The following is a 19,234-nucleotide window of genomic DNA, read 5'->3' on the forward strand; positions in this document are numbered from 1 at the left end:
CACTCAGCTAAGGCAGAGTGAGGAATTGGACTCAGATTTCAACCTTTTGGGGTGTCTCTCCAGTCAATGACTATCCATACCTTCTCTAGAATCTGACCTCTCTTCTTTCTGATCTTCAGGGTTGGCCCCCGGCAGTCAGGTCTGTATGCATTTTGCAAGAGTAAAAAGGAGGCCCCCAGGCTAAGTGCAGTGGCTCACACCTGTAATCCCAGCACTTTGGGAGGCAAGGTGGGAGGATCGCTTGAGCCCAGGAGTTTGAGACCAGCCTGGGCAACATAGAGAGACCCCATCTCTACAAAAAAAAAAAAAGGTAGCTGGGTGTGGTGGTGCACACCTGTGGTCCCAGCTACCAGGGAGGCTGAGGCAGGAGGATCACTGGAGACCATGGGGCCGAGGCTGCAGTGAGCAGTGACTGTACCACTGCACTCCCGCCTGGATGACAGAGCAAGACCCTGTCTCAAAAATGGGGGGACCCCAGAACTCCATGTTCCTCAAGGTCCCCTTCTTTCTTTTCCCAACACTCACAGCCTTACCACAACCATCCGCCTTGGAGACTATCCAGACAAATCTCGTTATGCCTTTTACCCTTTTTGAAATTAGTCATTGTGAAATCCCCACACTCCTAGCTGACTCCTCATCCCCTGCCCTCTGATCTTCATCTGGCTCTGTACATCCCCTAACATGACCTAACTCTCTTGTTTTCCTACTCCCCAAATCCTTCCACTGGGCTTCCTATGGTTAGTTACCAGAAAACTATCCTGTAACCTCATCCTTGTCCCTGAACATTCCCCTTCTCCTTCTTACTCTAGAGAAAACTTAGCTCCCCTTCAAGGACGCTGTCTTTCCTGAATCCCTCTCAAGTGGTGACTGTTCATATTCCCGCAGCCCCTGAACCACTGGCAGGTGGGGTAGGTGTCCTCCCTGCTCCTTGTTGCCACTGTCAGATCATTTGTTCCTGCGCATCCCCCCGAAACTGTGGCTTTGAAGTAGTGCTGTCAGGCCACACCTCTTTGATACTCCTTGTTGCAGTCATATATAGAGCCCTAGTCACTCCCCTCTACTGTTCCCTGAAGATATTTAAATGCTGAGCACTCTTTCTGCAACACTGCCCTGTCTCAGTTCTTGGTGATTTCCATAGAGACGATCCTTCTTGGTGATCATGCATAGAGACTATCTTTCTTGGTGATCATACATAGAGACGATCCTTCTCCGAGCCTTGCTTCTCACTTCCTTGGCCCCTTTCATTCCACCTAGTTCCACTTGTCACTCTTAAGGTCACACACCAGTGCTTATCACTAACACTAACTGTATCCCCTCCACAATCTCAAGCATCCCACTTTCGGAACACCACTTTACCTTTCCAGGTCACTCTGCTGTAGGTGGTGGCATTGCATGGTCTCCAGGTGAGAGCAGGCTGTTTTCTACCAGCAAAGGGGAGGGGTTGCTTCTTCTGGTACAGAGGGCTCCAGGGGAATTTGCGGTTCAAGATTTTCAGGCTTATCTATACAAATATTCTCCACCATTCTGTCAGGGTTCCACGCCTTAAGTGTTACAGACCTGAAGGTCACCAGTGAGACTATGTATTCATCTCCTTTGCAGGTCTCTCCCTTAATAATCAAATCCTGAGCCCAATTTTCAGCAGAGTCTGCTTTGTGGCAGGAGGAGATGAGTCTCCTTTAAAGATGCCATAGGATCCTCTGCCTTCCACGGCATGCCTTCAGCTGGCAATTAGCCTCCCCAGACCCACCATTTTATTTTGCAAGGCTTTCGAGGCTGTCAAAAACAGCCACCCCCCACCACAGTTGTTATAATTTCCTCCAGACTGATCAAGCACCGAAGCTTCTCGCCTTCTTCCTTGTAGCGCATCTCACTAACTGTAGGTGAAAGTTTAGCATTGCTGAAGCCCTGCATACCAGAGGTCACCACTCCATTTACCAGCAGCAATGGGGTCCCTATTGTCTTCAGATGGGTGGGCAATCTGATTCCTAAATCCCATCCTGAGGGCCGTGCCTAGTACCAACTGCCTTAGTCCTCCCAGAAGACAGAGCCTGAGGCAGAAACTCATGTAATCACATTAATGAGAAGTGCAGACTCTTGGTTGCAAGATTGAGGGCAGTGGGGAGTGAGGCAGGGAGAGAAGGAGAGCGAACCAAAGGAACCGTAATGCTGAGCTTTGTTGATACACAGTTTTGTAACAAGTGTAGCTGATGGCTTGGTCCCAGGTATATCTTCTTGCTTTCAGGACCATCTGATACGGTTTGGCTGTGTTCCCACCAAAATCTCATCTTGAATTGTAGTTCCTATAATTCCCACATGTCATGGGAGGAACCTGGTGGGAGGTAATTGAATCATGGGGGCTGTTACCCTCATGCTGCTCTTCACATGATAGTGAGTGAGTTCTAATGAGATCTGATGGTTTTATAAGGGCTTTTCCCCTTTTTGCTCGGCAGTTCTTGCTGCTGCCATGTGAAGAAGGATGTGTTTGCTTCCCCTCCTGCCATGATTGTAAGTTTCCTGAGGCCTCTCCAGCCATGCTGAACTGTGATTCAATTAAACCTCTTTCCTTTATAAATTACCCGGTTTCAGGTATGTCTTTATTAGCAGCATGAAACTGGACTGTGCCATCCACGCTGTATCTGAATAGACCTGAAAATGTGGTGATGGGGGTGGGTTGTAAAGAGAATTTATCCTCAGATTTCCTTCCATCTCCTATAAAGGCTTGCCCCATGGACCACCAATTCTCCTGCACTCCTGGGTGGTGTCACCCACCCCTTCAGTGACCCTGAAGAAATCAGAAAACATGCCTTTTGGTGTAACTTTTTTCTGGGTGCAGAAGTGGAGGGAGGATCCTGCGGACCTGGAGGTGGCCCCAGGCTACAGAATTGTAGGGTCCCTGCAGCTGAGGCTGGGATGCGGCTCACTTGGGGAGTTGGTCCCTGCGGCAGCAGCTGGGGCAAAACAAGAGGTCAAGCGCACTAGTGATGGTGAGTGAGGCCCAGAGGACTTGAGGCCGTGCATAGGAGGTTCTGAGACGCCTTGTGAAATGAAAATCAGATTATGCCATTCAGATCTTGCATGATGTCTCACCCCATACTGGCCCACAGACCTTGCCCTATCTGGGCCCTGCCACTCTCTGAGCTCTGCTCCTTCCTCTCCCTCATGGTGAGCTTTACTCCAGCAGCACTGAAAGCCCTGCCTGTCCTCGGCCCTTCTCAAGCCTCCTGCCCCAGGGCCTTGGCACCTGCTTTTCTCTGCTTGGAGGGCTCTTCCCTCACAATCCGGACTGCCTGTCTCCTTCATTTCCTTCAGGCCTCTTGTGAAATGTCACTTTGTCTATGAGGCCTTCTTTGTCCACCTTACGGAATTTCATCCCTGTCACCACCCATCTCTCTCTTTGCCCTGCCATATTGCTGTCCTGACATCCTGTGCATTTTGTCAGCTGTTTCTTTTCTGTCTTCTCTGAACTAGAACGTAAGCTCTCTGAGGGCAGAGGCTTTTCCTGTTGGCTGCCTGCGTCTATAGCAGACATGGCACATTGCTGGTTCTCCATCAATCTTTGTTAAATGAACAAATGATTAAGTAAATGAATGACGGCAACGCAATGCCTGCTTCCCTAGCTGGGATTAGACTGATTAGACCTCCGGCCCAAGTTGGGCCAACGAGATTGTCTCTCCGGGGAATTTGGAACTGGGCTTGAGAGCTGATGAGGCTGTGGAGGGGCAGAAATTCAGACTTGTGAATTCAGGGGTGGTGGGGTGGCACTTCTCCCCACGCTAAGGTGGAAGGAGCTGGTTTGCAGGGAGAGGAGACTTGAGAGGCATTGCAGGGGACGGAGAGAGGCCAGCCCCAGCTCCATCCTCCCCCTGGCATCCAGGAGACACCCCAGGACCTTATGATAAATTCTTCCTTTCTGCTTAAGCTAATGAGAATGGCCTTATTTTTACTTGCAATTAAAGTCTTAAATATCAACACTACCATTTACTGAGCGCCACTGTATCCATCAGGGGCTATGCGGAGCCTTATCCTGCTTTGTGGAACCTAAGCAGGTCACTTCCTGCAGTGCAGGCCACATGGGGCCCCTCACTCACTTGCAGTACCTCAGTTAGCACACAATCCTTGCTGAAGGAGCTCTGAGGCTGCCCTGAGGCCTTTTCCTGGCACCCAGGGGGTGGCCCAGCTGCCCCAGAGCCTGAGGCCTCTCCTCCTCACCCTAGCACATGGCACTCCCCCAGCCCAGCTGTCACTACAGGCTCCCTGCTCCTTGCCACCTTGATGCCTGAGGCTCCAGGTCTCAGCAAGGCTCAGCCCTGGGCTTTGTCACTCCTGCTCTCCGACCCCTGCATCTGGCTCCTGTTCTCCCAGCCTCCTGAGCCCCACAGTCCCCTCCCTACAGGCCTGACCCCAGAGCGTGGAATCTATTGTCCTCTTCCATCCCAGCCATCCTCCAGCCCAACCTGACAGCTCCTCCATTAATGATGCACATTTACAAACAGCTGATTTACATAGAACACAAGGAAACCGCTCCGTTTTCAGAAAAAAGGAGACTCCTGGTTGCCGGTCACTTGAAACAGCGTGGATCCGGGATGAGGGAGCCTCCTGCCCTTCCTACCATTTTCTAGGCAACTCTGAAGGGGCCATCAGACCGAGTAGGTGGCTGGGGGAGGAAAGCAGGCTGAACAAAAGGAAGAAATGAGGTGTTGGGCAGGCACATGCTATTTAGTTTCTGTATTTGTTTTTAGAGCAATTTTATTCCTTATTTACATATGCCCTTGTGAACCTTTAGGGTCTGTTTTTAAATTCTGCCAAGCCTCCCCAGCCCTGTTACTCCCATCACACACACACACACACACACGCAGAATTTTTATTTCAAAGGTGAGCAGTCATGGGACAGAAAGGCAAGGTGTGCTGTAGAAGAGCTTTGGAGTCAAAAGCCCCATATTGAATCCCAGTGCCACCCTCCATGAGCTGCTAATGCAGGACATACTGACATTTGACAAGGAATCCATTGGGGCCTCAGTTTCCCCTACTAGTAAAATAGGGATAAGCACATCAACTCTGTGGAGTGGTTTTGGGGATGAAGAGATGAAGTGTGTGCACGTAAAGTGCTTTGTGCAGTGCTGGGTAGGTAAGGGATCTGTGAGTGGTAGTTATTATTTAGGTTTAGGAAGCAAAAACTCAACCACATGCCCCAGTCTGGCCTTCTCTCCCATCCTTCCAAGAGACTGTACTGTTTGATCTGACCCAGGCTCAGATAGATACCCACCCATAGCTGTGGGCAGAAGTCACAGGCCATTTGTTCCCCTGCTTTTATTAGTTCACATTCTTCCCTAGAAAGGGCCCTTCTCTTCTTGTTCTGTTCTTTGTCTATTAGGCCTCCTCTCCCCTCCATTACCCCACCAAAGTGACAAAATGTGGGTCCTTGGTGGGGTGGGGGTCAGTGTTGGGACATAATGATGCAACAGCACTGAACATGTGCCACTATGACCCAGGTGTTATGCTAAGCTCTGCAGGTCAGCTCTCTGATTTAATCACCCGTTTTGTGCATTCATGGCAGGCAATTCTAGCCGAGCCCTGAGTTCTCAGAAACAGTGTGGTGATCTATTAGTGATGTCTGTCATGGATGAAGCCATGGGAATATCATGATTCCATTTGCCTTCTCAGCTGGGAGCAGTTCGGAACATGTAGGAAGGACTCTGAGCTCCAGCTGGAGCTCAGGGGGGCTTCCTAGGGAGGTGATCTCTAAGCAGACATCTGTAGAATGAGTAAGAGGATAGTCAGTTGAAGAAGGATGGGCAAGGTGCTCTGGACAGGGAAATAGCATGGGTGTCAGATATGAACCACCATGTGGGCAGACAGGTATTACTGGGGCATAAAGCAGGAGGCAGGGAGAGATGGAAGGTGAAGCAGGCAAGAAAAGCAATGAATGGTACATGTAAAGCAGTTAAAATGAATAGTAAGTGCTCAATAAGCTGCAGCTGTCATATTATTATTGTTGTTGTTGTTACTGCAGAGTTTCAATAAATGTTTCTTGGCTGATCGGTAGAGGGCAAGGCCCATTAAGCACCTAGTGGATATTGCTCAGTAAATTCCTAGTTGACTTATTGGCAGCCTGATCAATAATCAATTGACTCTGGGAAAGTCCAGCCGTGGCAGGTGACAATATATCAGGATGAAGATGTAAGTGGCAGTGCAAATACCCTACCCCAAGTCCAAATTCAGGCAAACTTTGCATTTTACTTAGCCCCTCCTCTGGGGAAGTCCTCCTGGCTTGCTCCAGGCCCACCAGCAGTCTACTTATGTTAGCCTCTGAGTCTGGTGACTTCTCTTTGTGGCACAGCCATGGCCTCTTGTCCATATCCTGGAGGTGTCCCCTTTCCCCTCTTAGCTGCAGATGGAGAGGTCAGCCGGGACCCCTTCTGAGGTTGCTATTTTCTGACCCCTCTGCTCACTCTCCAGGGGCTGCTTTGAGACTCAGACCTTGAGCTTCCCCTACCAGAGCTGGGGCAGGCCCTGCCCTTCATTTTCTATACTGTGCTTATTTTGTTTTTTTTAGGACACAGGGTCTCACTCTGTTACCTAGGCTGGAGTGCAGTGGCATGATCATAGCTCATTGTAACCTTGAACTCTTGGGCGCAAGCGATCCTCCCACCTCAGCTTCCTGAGTACCTGGGACTATAGATGCATACCACCGTGCCTGGCTAATTTTTTAAAAAAATTTTTTGTAGAGATGGGGTCTTGCCATGTTGCCCAGGCTGATCACAAACTCCCAGCCTCAAGCAATTCTCCTACCTCAACCTTTCAAAGTGTTGGGATTACAGGCATTAGCCACTACACCCAGCCTGCTTCCTTATTTTATAGGATGAAGGGTCTGTGCCACTCCCCTGACCCCAGGCTGTTCTGTACACAAGGAATTTCCACCCCTTCCCTCCACCCTCAGGGTGCCCATCCCTGCTCCTACCCTCCCCTGCATCCCTCAGAGCCTAATTGAAGAGACTCCGCCTGGCAGAGAAAATGAAAGCTTTATCTTCCCAGTCCATCCTGAAGTGTGTTAAGATGATGGATGAGTTTCCAGACCTGAATGCTCCTCCCAGTAGCATTAACAAAATTGCCTTTCAGGATCCCAACTTCCACGTCAAGATGGGCTGTGGTGGAGATGGGAGCCCCAAGCTTTGGCACTTGACGGTGAACATTAAAATCATTTTAATGCTGCATTTAGGATTTGCGTTCCCTGTGTGCGAGCCAGTCCCATTGCTGGCACCGGAATAAGATGAATGATGTTTGTTAAAAAGCTCTTTGGTACAGCCTGATTGACCACTAGGAACACTCAGCTTGGAGCAGGGTGTGTGGGCCCAGCTTCTGGGCCTGGATGGGACCGGTCAGAGATGCTGTCACTGTTAGCTCTATTGGGTCACAGCCAAGTCTTTTCCTTCAGGCCTCTCCCACCTCTCCCAGGCTACAATGTCAAGAGGTCAGAGATGTGTCATGGCTAAGAGAGTCCTGAGTTGGAATCCCACCTCTGAAACTAGGTTGCTGATGGAGGGGGGCAAACCCTTTCCCTGTTGGCTATCAGTATCCCCATCCGTGAAATAAGGGAATGGCTAGCTGTTAGGGGTTAAATGGTGTCCCCCTAAAATTCATATGTTGAAGTCCAACTTCTCTCCCCATCTCAGAATGTGACCTTTTTTGTAAATAGGGTCTTACAGAGGTGATCAAGTTAAAATGAGGTCATTAGGGTTGGCCCTAATCCAGTGTAATTGGCATCCTTATAAAAAGGGGAAATTTGTAGATAGACACGCATACCCTGTACACACACACCACATGGAGAACCCTATGTGAAGATAAAGGCAGGGATTGTGGTGATGTGTCTACAAGCCAAGGATTACCAAAGATTGCTAGCAAACCACCTAAAGCTAGGAAAGGGGCAAGGAATGGGGTCTTCCTCACAGCCCTCAGAAGGAACCAACGCTGGCAGTGCCTTGATCTTAAGTTTCCAGCCTGCAGAACTGTGAGACCCTATGTTTCTGTTGTTTAAGCCACTCAGTTTGTGGTGCTTTGTTAAGGCAGTCCCAGGAAATGAATATGCTAGCTGGAGCCCCGCCCACTCGGACACTCCCTGAGTCTATGAAGCTAGGATTCAGCCTGTGGGACCAGCTGGAATGAGTGAATCTGCTCTCTGCTGCTCCAGGAAACCTTGGAGGGTGGGAGCCAAGCAGGTAGGACCTTGGAGCTGAAGCCACTGGCTGTCTTTGTTCCCAAACCACAATGGTTAAAAAGGCCCAGGAGGAACTGCTGGTCCTTTGGGGACAGTTGGGTGGAGGAGGGGGCTGGTCCCAAGTATATGAGCCCAGGTGGAGCTCTGGTGCTGGGTTGAGGGCCACTCATTGCTCAGGGTTGGGGGTCTTGAACCCCCACCTGGAAACCCAGAGCAGAAAGCAGGGATGTCTGCCTCTGGGCACATGAGAGAAGATGCATGTGTTGAGCCAATTTCAGCTTCTAGACTCTCCCAGGTCAACTTGCTTTTCTCCCAAATGAAAGTGTTTTTCATTGCATGGAAATGAATCCACTTAATGTGTGTTATAGAAAAAGGAGACATTAGTGTGCGTTATAGAAAAATAAAGTTCAAATTTATGCACACCTGAGTTTGTGGCCTGAAACAGACCCATTAATACTGACTGAGTACCCAGCACAGCCAGACACTTTCACTGCATTCTCTTCATCCTACTGACAATGCTATTTTTGCACATATTACTGTCTCCATTTTACAGAGGAGGAAACTGAGACACGGGGAAGTGATGTGTGACTCACAGTCACATAGTAAGTGCTTGGATTCGAACTCAAGGAGTCTGACCTCCTCACCCCCACCCCAGGCTGGGCCTGGCACCCAGTGACACAGAATCTTCTCATGAGAGGCTAAGCCCTGGGAGAAGTGGAAAAAGCTGGGGACCACAGAGCAATTGATGAAGAACGAGGAGCAATCCAGAGGCTGTGGAGGGTTAGTAACACTTGTGCTGGAGGTGAGATGTTGGTTGGGGGAGGACTGGTGGGCCGTGGGCCGTGTTTATCTGTGGGGCCACCCTGTTTACCTGGTGGCTGAGCAGGGAGCATATCCTCTTTGGTTCCTGGGAGGTGGCTTGTGTGGGGACTGGAGATGGATCGGCCCAGGCGGGCGACTTCCCCGCCACCGCCCCTCCCCCACGCAGCAGGTAGCACCAGGTGTATTTGGCAAAGCCTCCTGCGTGGGGAAGGCCAATCAGCCTGAGTGAGCTGGGCTGCGCTGGAGCTGGGGATTGCTGGGGATTGCTCTTGCAATCAGGGCATTTCACACAGCAAATTGTGGTCATTTAGGCCTCTCTCCGGCAAGCTTAATTTCAGGCCCAAGCACAGAGGATATTCAGAGACACAATGAGGTAATTTCACATTTTAAAGCAGAGAATGCAGCGTAAATTAGTAGAAAAATCATGACACTTATAAACCCCGTTCTAAAGATGTATTGTTCCCTTCTCTTCTGGGAGAAAAAAAAAAAAATCAGCTTCTATTAAGATTGAATTAACCACTGGAGGAGAATTCCTCAGACGGCCCATTCATAAGGAGAAATCTATTTTAAACTTGGTGGAAAGGCTTTTGCGGCAAGTGTTAGGAAGAGAGTTCCTGAGAAGATGCAGGTGCTCTCGCAGCAGTCCCTGCACCTGGGCAGGGGGAGCAGGGCGCTCAGGCCTGAGCCCTCTCATGCCCACCCCAGGTTGGCCCCCTTTGGGTACAGCCTTGAGTGGTGTAAATGCTGAGGTCAGATGTCCCCTAGACAGTGATTTAAGTACAAATTGCTTATTTGGGAGTGAGGGAGGGGAGCAGGGAAGTGAGATGTCAGGGCTGGGGGACTAGGGGGGCCAGTAAAGAGTCCTGCATCAAGTCAGCCACCCCTGTGGGCAACCAGAGGCAGAGGAGACCATGCTTCTTAGAGTTAGCCTCCACGAGGGCTGGGGAGATGGGCTGTTTATCACGCCCAATCCTAAAAGGCATCATGGAGGGCTACTCCATAAATGTATTGGTTTTCATTTCTTGGCTTCCCTCATCTCTACCCTGAAGGTGGCAACATGGGCTCCAGCAGCCAGAGATAGCCCTCTGCGAGGTTGTAGGGAGCCAGGCAGGTACAGCCTGGAGTGGTCAGTGTGACGGGATCTAGCGCATCCTACCTGGTTACTGGTATTCTCTCTGATTCCCAAACCCCATCCCAGGCACTTCCTTGGGTTCTAGCATTTTTTTTTTTTTGAGACAAAGCCTTGCTTTGTTCCCCAGGCTGGAGTGCAGTGGTACAATCTCGGCTCACTGCAACCTCCCCCTCCCAGTTTCAAGAGATTCCCTGCCTCAGCCTCCTGAGTAGCTGGGGCTACAGGCATGTGCCACCATGCCCAGCTAATTTTTGCATTTTTAGTAGAGAGGGGGTTTCGCCATGTTGGCCAGGCTGATCTTGAACTCCTGGTCTCAAGTGATCACCCCACCTTAGCCTCCCAAAATTCTGGGATTACGGGCGTGAGCCACTGCGCCCGGCCATCAAGCTCTTCTTTTATTCCAGACGGGCAGGTGCCATGTCAGCTTTCTGTGTCACAGAAGGGGCCATGCCAAAGAGATAAGCCCTATGTTCTAGTCCCAGTTCTTTGCCTGGCAAATTGTCAGCCTGAGCTCCTCCTGCCCTCTCTCTGGGTCACAATATCCCCAGGTATTTGGGGATGCCCTTCAAAGCTTTCCCTTGCTCTGAAATAATGGCTTATATGGCAGGGGAAGGTGACAATGTCAGTCTGATTCTGTCACCTCTCCCAGCACCCAGATCTGGCTCTTGGGCCTAGTAGGCCAGTGACACTTGCTGAATGGAGCTGGACTGTGGGGCTGCAAGGCCGAGCTCTGGCCAGACAGACTGACCACCTCCTGGTCTCCTGAGCCAGAGAGAAGCCATGGATACCACACCTATGAAGTGGCCCTACTAGGCCTGGATGTGCCCAGGCTGGGAGCCAGAATGTGCTGAGGAGAGATGGCCCCAGGCCATGGCCCAAACTTGGGGTCCAGGACATCAGGATCCCTTTTTACTTTTAAAATGACATCCATTTTAAGGCAAATCCATCTGAGAACTAGTGAATTGCCTCCACATGGCAAACATCTGAGCGTGAGACTAAACTCTGGGCTGTTTCCTCACTTTGGAGTATTCCCTGCCTCTGTTTTATCATGTGAGTTAAAATAAGACTTTTTAATCCACTGAACTTTTCATGCCAGAATATCCCTTGACTTTCCGTGCCCACCTCCCTCTTTATGATAAATTTCCGGTTCACTTTTTCAGAGAAGTCAATTTCAATGTTGATCAAAAGACTTTTTCAGAGATCCAGGTGACAGAGCCCATGAATTCAGTTCTCAAGGAAACACAGGGCCCCGGAGCTTGTCCCCACACCTAAAAGTGGCGTGGAGAGGCTGCCAGCTGTTCAGGGGGTGGATTTCTCCCCAACACCACCTGCACCTTCCATCCCCCCAGGCTGGCAGCCTCTCGGAGGCCTCATCCAGCCCCAAACGGTGGCGCCTCCAGCCCCCTTGACAGCCAGTGGTGGTGAAATGGCTGCTTCAAGATTTCAGCTTTCTACAAAGACAGAAATAATCAGGTTGACCAAAGGGGAAAAAAGGGAAAATTGAGCATTATGAGGGTGATAATTCAGAAAGTGTCAGCCTCAGAATAATTGAATCCGATGACATTTTGTGCTACAGGAAACAATAGCAGCTAGCCCGCTGCCCGTCTGATTCATGTCTGGTTCATGTTTAACAAAACAAGGGCAAGGGTCACGCAGCCACGAGCCCCATAAATAACCCGTTAATGGGATTTCCAAACAAGCTGTCCTCAAAGTGGCTTTCCGTCTCACTGAGAGAATATTAAAATGCAAATGGATTCGGGCTGTGTCTTCATAAACAACCGTGTTCATTTAACCTCCGACCTCCCCGCTTAACTGCCCATTCCAGCAATTTGTACGGGCTCCTCGGCCACAGGCTCCTGTGGTAATTCAGGGAAAGTGCATTAAAGGAAAGGGTTACAATTTGCGATGCTCAGTTAATCACGCTATTGAGATGTTTATGGACAGAATCCCGCTCCTCCTCACACTTGTCTTGGGCCTTGTGTCCCACCCCCGCCCCCACCAACCCAAGCATGGCTGGTTGGTTCCTTTTGTTGAATCTGGTGCGGTGGGTGCGGCATGGCCCTGAAGGTGCGCAGGCTGTCTTCCCAGCTGACGGGGGTCCCCTCCTCGGGCCTCCACTCATCAGCCTTCTTCTCCTTGGCTACTATTCTGCTTGGGGTCTGGCCAGAGACCCTCAGTTAAATGCAGATGGTCTCAAGCCTTGTTCTCCTTTGTGAAATGGCCCAGGCTTGCCCTGGGCAGCTGCCCATCACTTGGTTTCTTCCCAGGAGCCCCTTTCTGTTCTCTCCAGAGCTGCCCTGACCCAGCCCTGGCATTGGCCTGGCAGCTCTTTGACGAGCGCCGTGACAGGCAGCTTGAGTGGATGTTTCCTCCCTTGGCCCTGGGCCTGCCTCCTGAGCCTTGAGCCTCCATCAGTCTGACCGTGTGGAAAGATAAGACTTGCACAAAGAGAGTAAGGGGGATGTGAGCCAGGGGCCAGGGTGTGAGGTCTGATGCCCTGGCACGTTTCTGGAGAGGAGACAGGCACTATGCTGGAGGAAGTGCTACATGGTCTTCTCCGTTGCCTGGACAGATCACATGGGCACCGCCCTCTTCAGTTTACAGAAGGCTTTTTCACATAGATGATTTCACCAGATCCACTCAAGTCTGGCACCGGGCACCTGGTTGGGGTTCAATCTTAGAGATGAAGAAAGGTAAACTCAGAGAGGCTAAGTGATCTGTCTCGTGTCACCTAATGATTGGAAGGTGGGGTGGGCCTGCAGACTTGGCCTCACTCTGAGGCACAGATTTTCCGCACATCTGGGAGAGGTCCCGATGTTCCATGACTTCTCTCTGAGGAGCAAAGAGAGTCTGTAAGAGCCTAGACTGGAGTCTTTATCCTCTCTTGGGCAGGAGGAGAGCAGAGGAGGTAAAGCCATGCTGGGGAGGACACGTGGGAGTTGGGGGCAGGTATCCGTGTCACTGGCCCCAGCTGGAGTAGATGGCCTCCTTGTTCCGAATGGGGCCTCCCAATTCTAGTTGGCTTTTTGTGTTGTTCTTTGAGGCAAGCATTTCTCTCCTTTAGCTTTTTCTTCTCATTTCTTTATAAGGAAGGGCAGGGGAATGAATCTCCGATGATGTCTCCAGTTCGCTAATGCAGACATGGGCCTCTGGGGACCACCAAAATGAGCAATATCCAACTCCGCCTTGCTCCCCTGCTTGATAAACTCAGATAGACTTCCAGTTATAAATCTGTCTCAGGATGTGTAGAGGCTGGAACTGCAGAGGCCAGCCTGTTAAGGAGCTGTGGCCTTAACAGCTATGGCCACTGGGCTTCTTGGGCCTGGCCTGCATGGAGGTCGCCCTCCCTCACCCTTCCTCCATCCCACCCCATCCTCTTCTCTATTTCTTTTTAAAATTTTTCTCTTCTCTGCCTCTCTCCCTCAGGCTCAGTACCTCCAGGGGTGGCAGAGAGGGTGGAGGGAGGGCGTCCCATGAGGGCCGGTCCTGCAGAGATCACCAGCACCTGCTTGCATCTCCTGTCTGGTTTCTCTGCCACACTTTCCTTGGATGGATGGAATTTCTGTCTCTCTCTTCCCCTCCCCATTTTGTTTCTGTTTCTGCTTCTCTGTGTTCTCATCGTGTCTCTGAGATGCTCTCTTGGTTTGTACCTCCATCTCTTTCTGTTTTCTTTCTTTTGTGGGTCTTTCCCGTCCCTCCATGTCTGTCTCTCTCTGCCTCCCCCTGCCCCTCTCCAGTGAGGCTCCCTGGGTTCCGGCCAGGCGTGTTCCCCTGACAGCTCTGTGCTGGCTTCTTTGTCTCCAGCTCACCCCATTCTCCACTCTCCTCTCACAGCGATTTATCTAAAATGCAAATTGAACCATGTCTTTCCCTGGCTTAAAATCCTTCAAGGCTCCCCACCAGACCCTGGCGGGATTCCTCCCCACCTCTCCAGGATCATCCCTCTTCATCCTCCGGGCTCCACTCTACTGTGTATGTGTGTGTGTGTTTCTCTTTCTCTACACACATATGTATACACACACACACACACACACAATGAGCATCTGGAGGGAGAGACACACACAGAGACATATAGACAAGGGAGATAGGGAGAGAGAGAAGTGAGACAGAGAGAGAGAGAAAGAGACAGAGAGACAGGAGGAGATCTTATGCTGGAAGAGAAATGGGTCCTTCAGCTCTCAGCTCTCCAGGTCACCCTTCCATGGCAAGGCCAGGTCGTGTGTGCAGGGCACTTTCTACCTACCCAGATCATCTGACGCTGAATCCTGTGCTTCTAACCACCCTGGCAGCCTGACTGTTCTGGAGTAGGAAGTCCAGGTAGGAGGAAGTCTTGGGCAAAAAGAAGGATGACTTTCTGATTGTAGAAAGTGGGAGGAAAACGGGGGCATAGGGAGGCAGACACATGTACAGGTGGCTGCAGGATGTCGATGGCCTTGTCTCTGTGAAGTAGGAAGGGAGGTCGCCTGCTTGTAGGATGTGCAGGGCATTCAGTAAGGAGGGAGGAGAGGTGAGGGCCTGGACAGGTCTCAGAGGGCCATGTGACAAGAAAACTCTGAGGGCCTGATGGGCAGCAGAGGACCCCTGTTGATAAGCATGAACTTGCGGGTAGGTGAGTTCCTTCAACAGCACAGATGCTGCAGCACACAAGGGACCATTGGGTTGACCCAGGAGTGGGTTTTTTCTAAGGTGTGATGGAAAGACAAGGGACAAAGGAACCAAAGCCACTGGTAAAGCATGGATGATGGGATAGACCATGGGACCTCAGTGGAATTGGGAAGAAAGGAAAGCCTGGAAGGGCAGATTGGGAAAACTCAGAGGAGAAGAAAAAGTTGGCGGTTTTGTGGAGATCAAAGGACAGGTGCAGTGAAAATAAGAGGGTGGAGGGGCTGGAGGGCCCAAGGGCTCAGGTCCAAGAGTAGATAGATAGGTCACCCATTTCAGGGGTGTTGTGGCTCTAGGTAAAAGGGACTGTAAAAGGGTCATGGAGTGGCAGCTGAGACACAGTGCAGGGATATCACTAAAGGGGGACAAACCACCCAGAGACCTAGTGGCTGGAAACAACCATTTGTTATTGCTCCCATGTCTAGAGTCAGCTGGGAGGTCCTGCTGATCTTGTCCAGGCTTGGCTGATCTTGGCTGGGCTGGCTCATGTGTCTGAGGTCAGCTGGCATGGTTGGTCTCAGACAGCCTCACTCACATGGCTGGGGGTTGGTTGACTGGCCATTGGCTGGGTGTTGGAGATGACCAGGCATTGTGTGTCTGTCTCGTCATGCAGCTTAGGCCCAGATTGAGAATGTGCACAACATCACTTCTGCCTCTTTCCATTGGCCAAAGGGAGCATGGAGTCCTGTCCAAAATGAAGGGGACAAGAACTAATCTCCTCATCTTTATGGGAGAAGCCACAAGGAAGAGGTATTTTCCAATCTACTGCAGTTAAGGCCACCTGAGAGTCCAGGGGATTGGAGAGACCATCAGCCCCAACACAGGTCCTCTAGGATGTAGACTGAGATCCAGGTGCTAAGGTCTTCAAAGAGGGAGGAGAGGTGACACAGAGCACTGAAGACAACAATATCAGGAATGGTAGAGGCCATTTGGGCCCTTAGAGGAGACAGTGTGTGTTTGTTTGTGTGTGTGCATGCATGTGTGTGCGCATGTTGATATGTGGTGGATGAAGAAGAAAGCCAACCTCCGATGAGGGTGCAGGGGTGGGCGCAGTGACAACCTTGGGAAATAGTTCCTGGTACTTTGCAGATTCATAGCATTAGCAATTCAGTCCCTTTCTCCTGCCCCATTCCTCTGCTGGTAACTGACAGAAGGTCACGGCCCATCAAGATGCTGCCCAGGGGAAGGTTGCTACATCAGCTCTTTCTTATTGACCGGACTGTCTTCACTTTCTTTCACTCAACAAGTAATTATTGAGCATCAGTCATGTGCCAGGCTCTGTGTGAGGGACAGGAAAGAAGACACAGTCTCTGCCCTTGGGGAACTCAAAATTTAGACATTACAGCCAAGGTGTATCTACATACATGTGTATTCAGATGGCTGTGTGTGCATGTGTGCACATATACACACATACAATACTCCCAGCCCCCACAGATGATTTGTGAGTTAAAATATATAAATACATTTGCAAACTAAAAAAAAAAAACTTCAAAATCATCCTGATCATTTATCTTTCTGTTTAATCTCTGACAAGCTTGAGATTTTTCTTTTTTCTTTTTTTTAGAGATGGGGTCTCACCATATCGCCTAGTTCTGGTCTCAAACTCCTGGGCTCAAGAAATCTGTTCTCCTTGGCCTCTCAAAGTGCTGGGACTATAGGCATGAGCTACTGCACCCAGCTGAGATATTTCTAGAATAAAAAACTGTATTTTAAAAAGTAATCACAGATTCTATTCAATGGTTTATTTGAAATGTTCCATATTCAGGATGGCTCTTGAATATATTTCTATGAACAAAGGGATGCCAGGAACCCTCTTCCCCCAAAATAAAATATATGAAAATAACAATGCAGCAATAATAATAATAACTTCCTTGTGATACTCTGCAATTCCAAAAGCCCAATCATGCATGCTGTATCAGTTGTCCTGTAAATGGCATCTCAAGGTTGGCCTCAGAATCCATGGGAGGTTTATGAGACCAAGTGTGGATTAAGTCCTGCCCAAACTGGAGGGTAAGCTGGCAGGGTCTTGAAATGCTAGCCAACTTTGGAGGGTCAGGGTAAGCCCTTCTAAAGGAAAGAGATGCCTCCTCTGTTCCCCAGTCCTGTTGCCGCTCTTTGGGCAGGAGTTGGCTCTCAGCAAAGGGCTCTAGAGCTAGGGCCAGCACTGGGTTCCATGGCTCTCCTTGGCCAGAGTCACAGATGGACAAGTCACAGATGAATCAAGGAATGGTGGAGCTGTAAGGAGTTTAGGAGCCTTAGTTACCATCTGTCAAATAGGGCTAGCATCACACCCGACTGCAGGGTTGCTGTGAAGTAGAGATACTATGGGCTGGGATGGTGCTGGGGCAGGTGCTCTAAAAGGCAGTGTCAGGGCTGTTGGTCCCCACTGCCCCCAAGTGAGATCTAGATGAAACCTGTGGCTCTACTCACCAAGTCCATGGCACCTTCTCTGGAGACTGTGGCTGGGTCTCTAACTACATGCTTTCCAGAGGTGCCAGAGTGCTCTAAGCTTCTTCTCAATCTATGTCCCAGGGAGCTGAAGATCATACCCAAAGGCATGCCCTGAGCCAACTCAGATGCAGAGAAACTTCATCCGTCTCCTTAGCCAACAATGTGTGATCTTATGCTTTGGGTTAGGTTAAGCGCTGTGCTGGAGATAGAGACAGATTGGTCATATTCCCTGCCTGCAGGAAGCTCACAGTTTGCTTGGGGAGACAGACAAGATTACAGGTGATCCCAATGCAGAGTGATACAAAACCAATCAGAGAAGGAAAGGAAATGGCCTCCTGGAGCAATCAGGGAGGGCTTCAGTTGCATAGGAATTCCCTGAGTGGCAAAAATGGGGAAAGGCAGGAGCTGCCTGTGCATAGGTAGGAGCATGTGAACAGGAGGTTATGTGAGGAGGCAGGGCAAGAAATGAGACCAGAAAAGTGGGCAAGGGTTAGCTGGCGTAGGGCCATGATGAGACTTGCTAAGCAGTCTAGGTTTTATCAGGGGGACAACTGCAGCCATTGAATAGACTTTTAGAGAGCACCCAGTATATGCCACGCTAGGGCATGAGGCATATTTTATATGGCTGTTCTGCTACCCTACTGGCTGCATCAAAGTGTGAAAGATGCTGTTTTCCATTACCAAGTCACGTGACTATCAGGCATGCTCCACTAATCCTCATCTTTTTCCTGGTCCCTCACTCTCTCTGGTCTCTACCATCTTTTCTCAAGTCTCTCTCTCTCTCTCTCTCTCTCTCTATATATATATATATATATATATATATATATATATATATATGAAGAAACTTGAGCCTTGAGTCCTATAGATATATGTCTTGTATTTTTAGTAAAGATGAGTCTCACCATGTTGGCCAGGCTGATCTCGAACTCCCAGCCTCAGGTGATCTGCCCACCTCAGCCTCCCAAAGTGTTGGGATTACAGGCGTGAGCCACCAGCCTCTTACCATCTCTTATAGCATCCTCAAGCCTCCTACGTCCTTCAGGTCAAAGGATGGAATGATGCTCTGAGATGGCTATCATACCTATTATTTGATAACCACCAAGAACAAAATGTTAAATGATTTGTTGTATAAGCCACATCAAAAATTCTTTCTGGAGATGGCTCCATAAAAATCTCTGAGTCTGTTGCAGTGAGCTGAGATCTCACCACTGCACTCCAGCCTGGGTGACAGAGCAAGACTCCATCTCAAAACAAAACAAAACAAAACAAAGCTCTGAGTCTGAGTATCATGAAACCATTCTACGCACCAGGCCAGGCACTGTAGAGACAGAGAGGAATGAGTGTGGTTCCTCTCAGGTAGCTTCCACTTAATGATGGACAAGGAAACCACTGATTTTATCCAGTGTTGCAGGAGTTTAATAAAGGTAGCAGAGGGAGACTGCTTTGTGGGGAGCCACAGGAAGTAAGAGAACCCAGCCCAGCCTAGGGAGGAGGGGCATTTTAAGAACGATCTTAGGTCAGGTTTCCTGGAGACAGACTCTGAGATGAAGATTTGTATGGGGGAGGTTTACAGGAGAGGGTTCTGGGAAGTCATGCCCATAAGAAGATGAGGGAGCACCCTGGCCCCGGAAAGGTTTAATTGCTAAGCAGTTGCACCAGAGGCCTCAGCCAGTCTCACAGGGAGTCCTGGAGCTGGGAAGGACAGAGTTGTCCAGAATTGAGGCAAGGGGCTGGGCCTATACACTATACCAACCAGTCACTGGATGTGGGTGCCCCAGGGATGGGGCATGACCATGAGGGAGGCAGCCAGTGCTCCTGCTCCCAGCAGCTGGGGAATGAGCACCTTGGTCCTGAGAGGAGATCTGGGTAGCACACTACAGTATCCACTACAGAGGGCCTCCCAGAGAGCAAGGCCTACACCCAGACTTGAAGAAGGAGCAAGAGTGCTTCTGATG

At 50.1% G+C, this 19,234-nt stretch overlaps 1 long non-coding RNA gene across 3 annotated transcripts; it reads left to right on the forward strand.

The window, feature by feature from the left end:
* Nucleotides 1–6,773: 6,773 nt before the first annotated feature.
* LOC110743525 lies at nucleotides 6,774–16,424 on the forward strand. Of its 3 annotated transcripts, XR_002522721.2 has the most exons (4): nucleotides 6,774–7,526; nucleotides 8,061–8,213; nucleotides 8,766–9,014; nucleotides 15,442–16,311. It is a non-coding gene; the product is annotated as an uncharacterized LOC110743525 (long non-coding RNA). The 3 variants fall into 3 exon arrangements; XR_002522720.2 differs by lacking the exon at nucleotides 15,442–16,311 and adding an exon at nucleotides 16,393–16,424 and having other exon boundaries at nucleotides 6,774–8,213; XR_002522719.2 differs by having other exon boundaries at nucleotides 6,774–8,213.
* The last annotated feature ends 2,810 nt before the right edge of the window (nucleotides 16,425–19,234 follow it).

This window comes from Papio anubis, chromosome 1 (genome assembly GCF_008728515.1).
Source record: "Papio anubis isolate 15944 chromosome 1, Panubis1.0, whole genome shotgun sequence".
Lineage (NCBI taxonomy): Eukaryota > Metazoa > Chordata > Mammalia > Primates > Cercopithecidae > Papio > Papio anubis.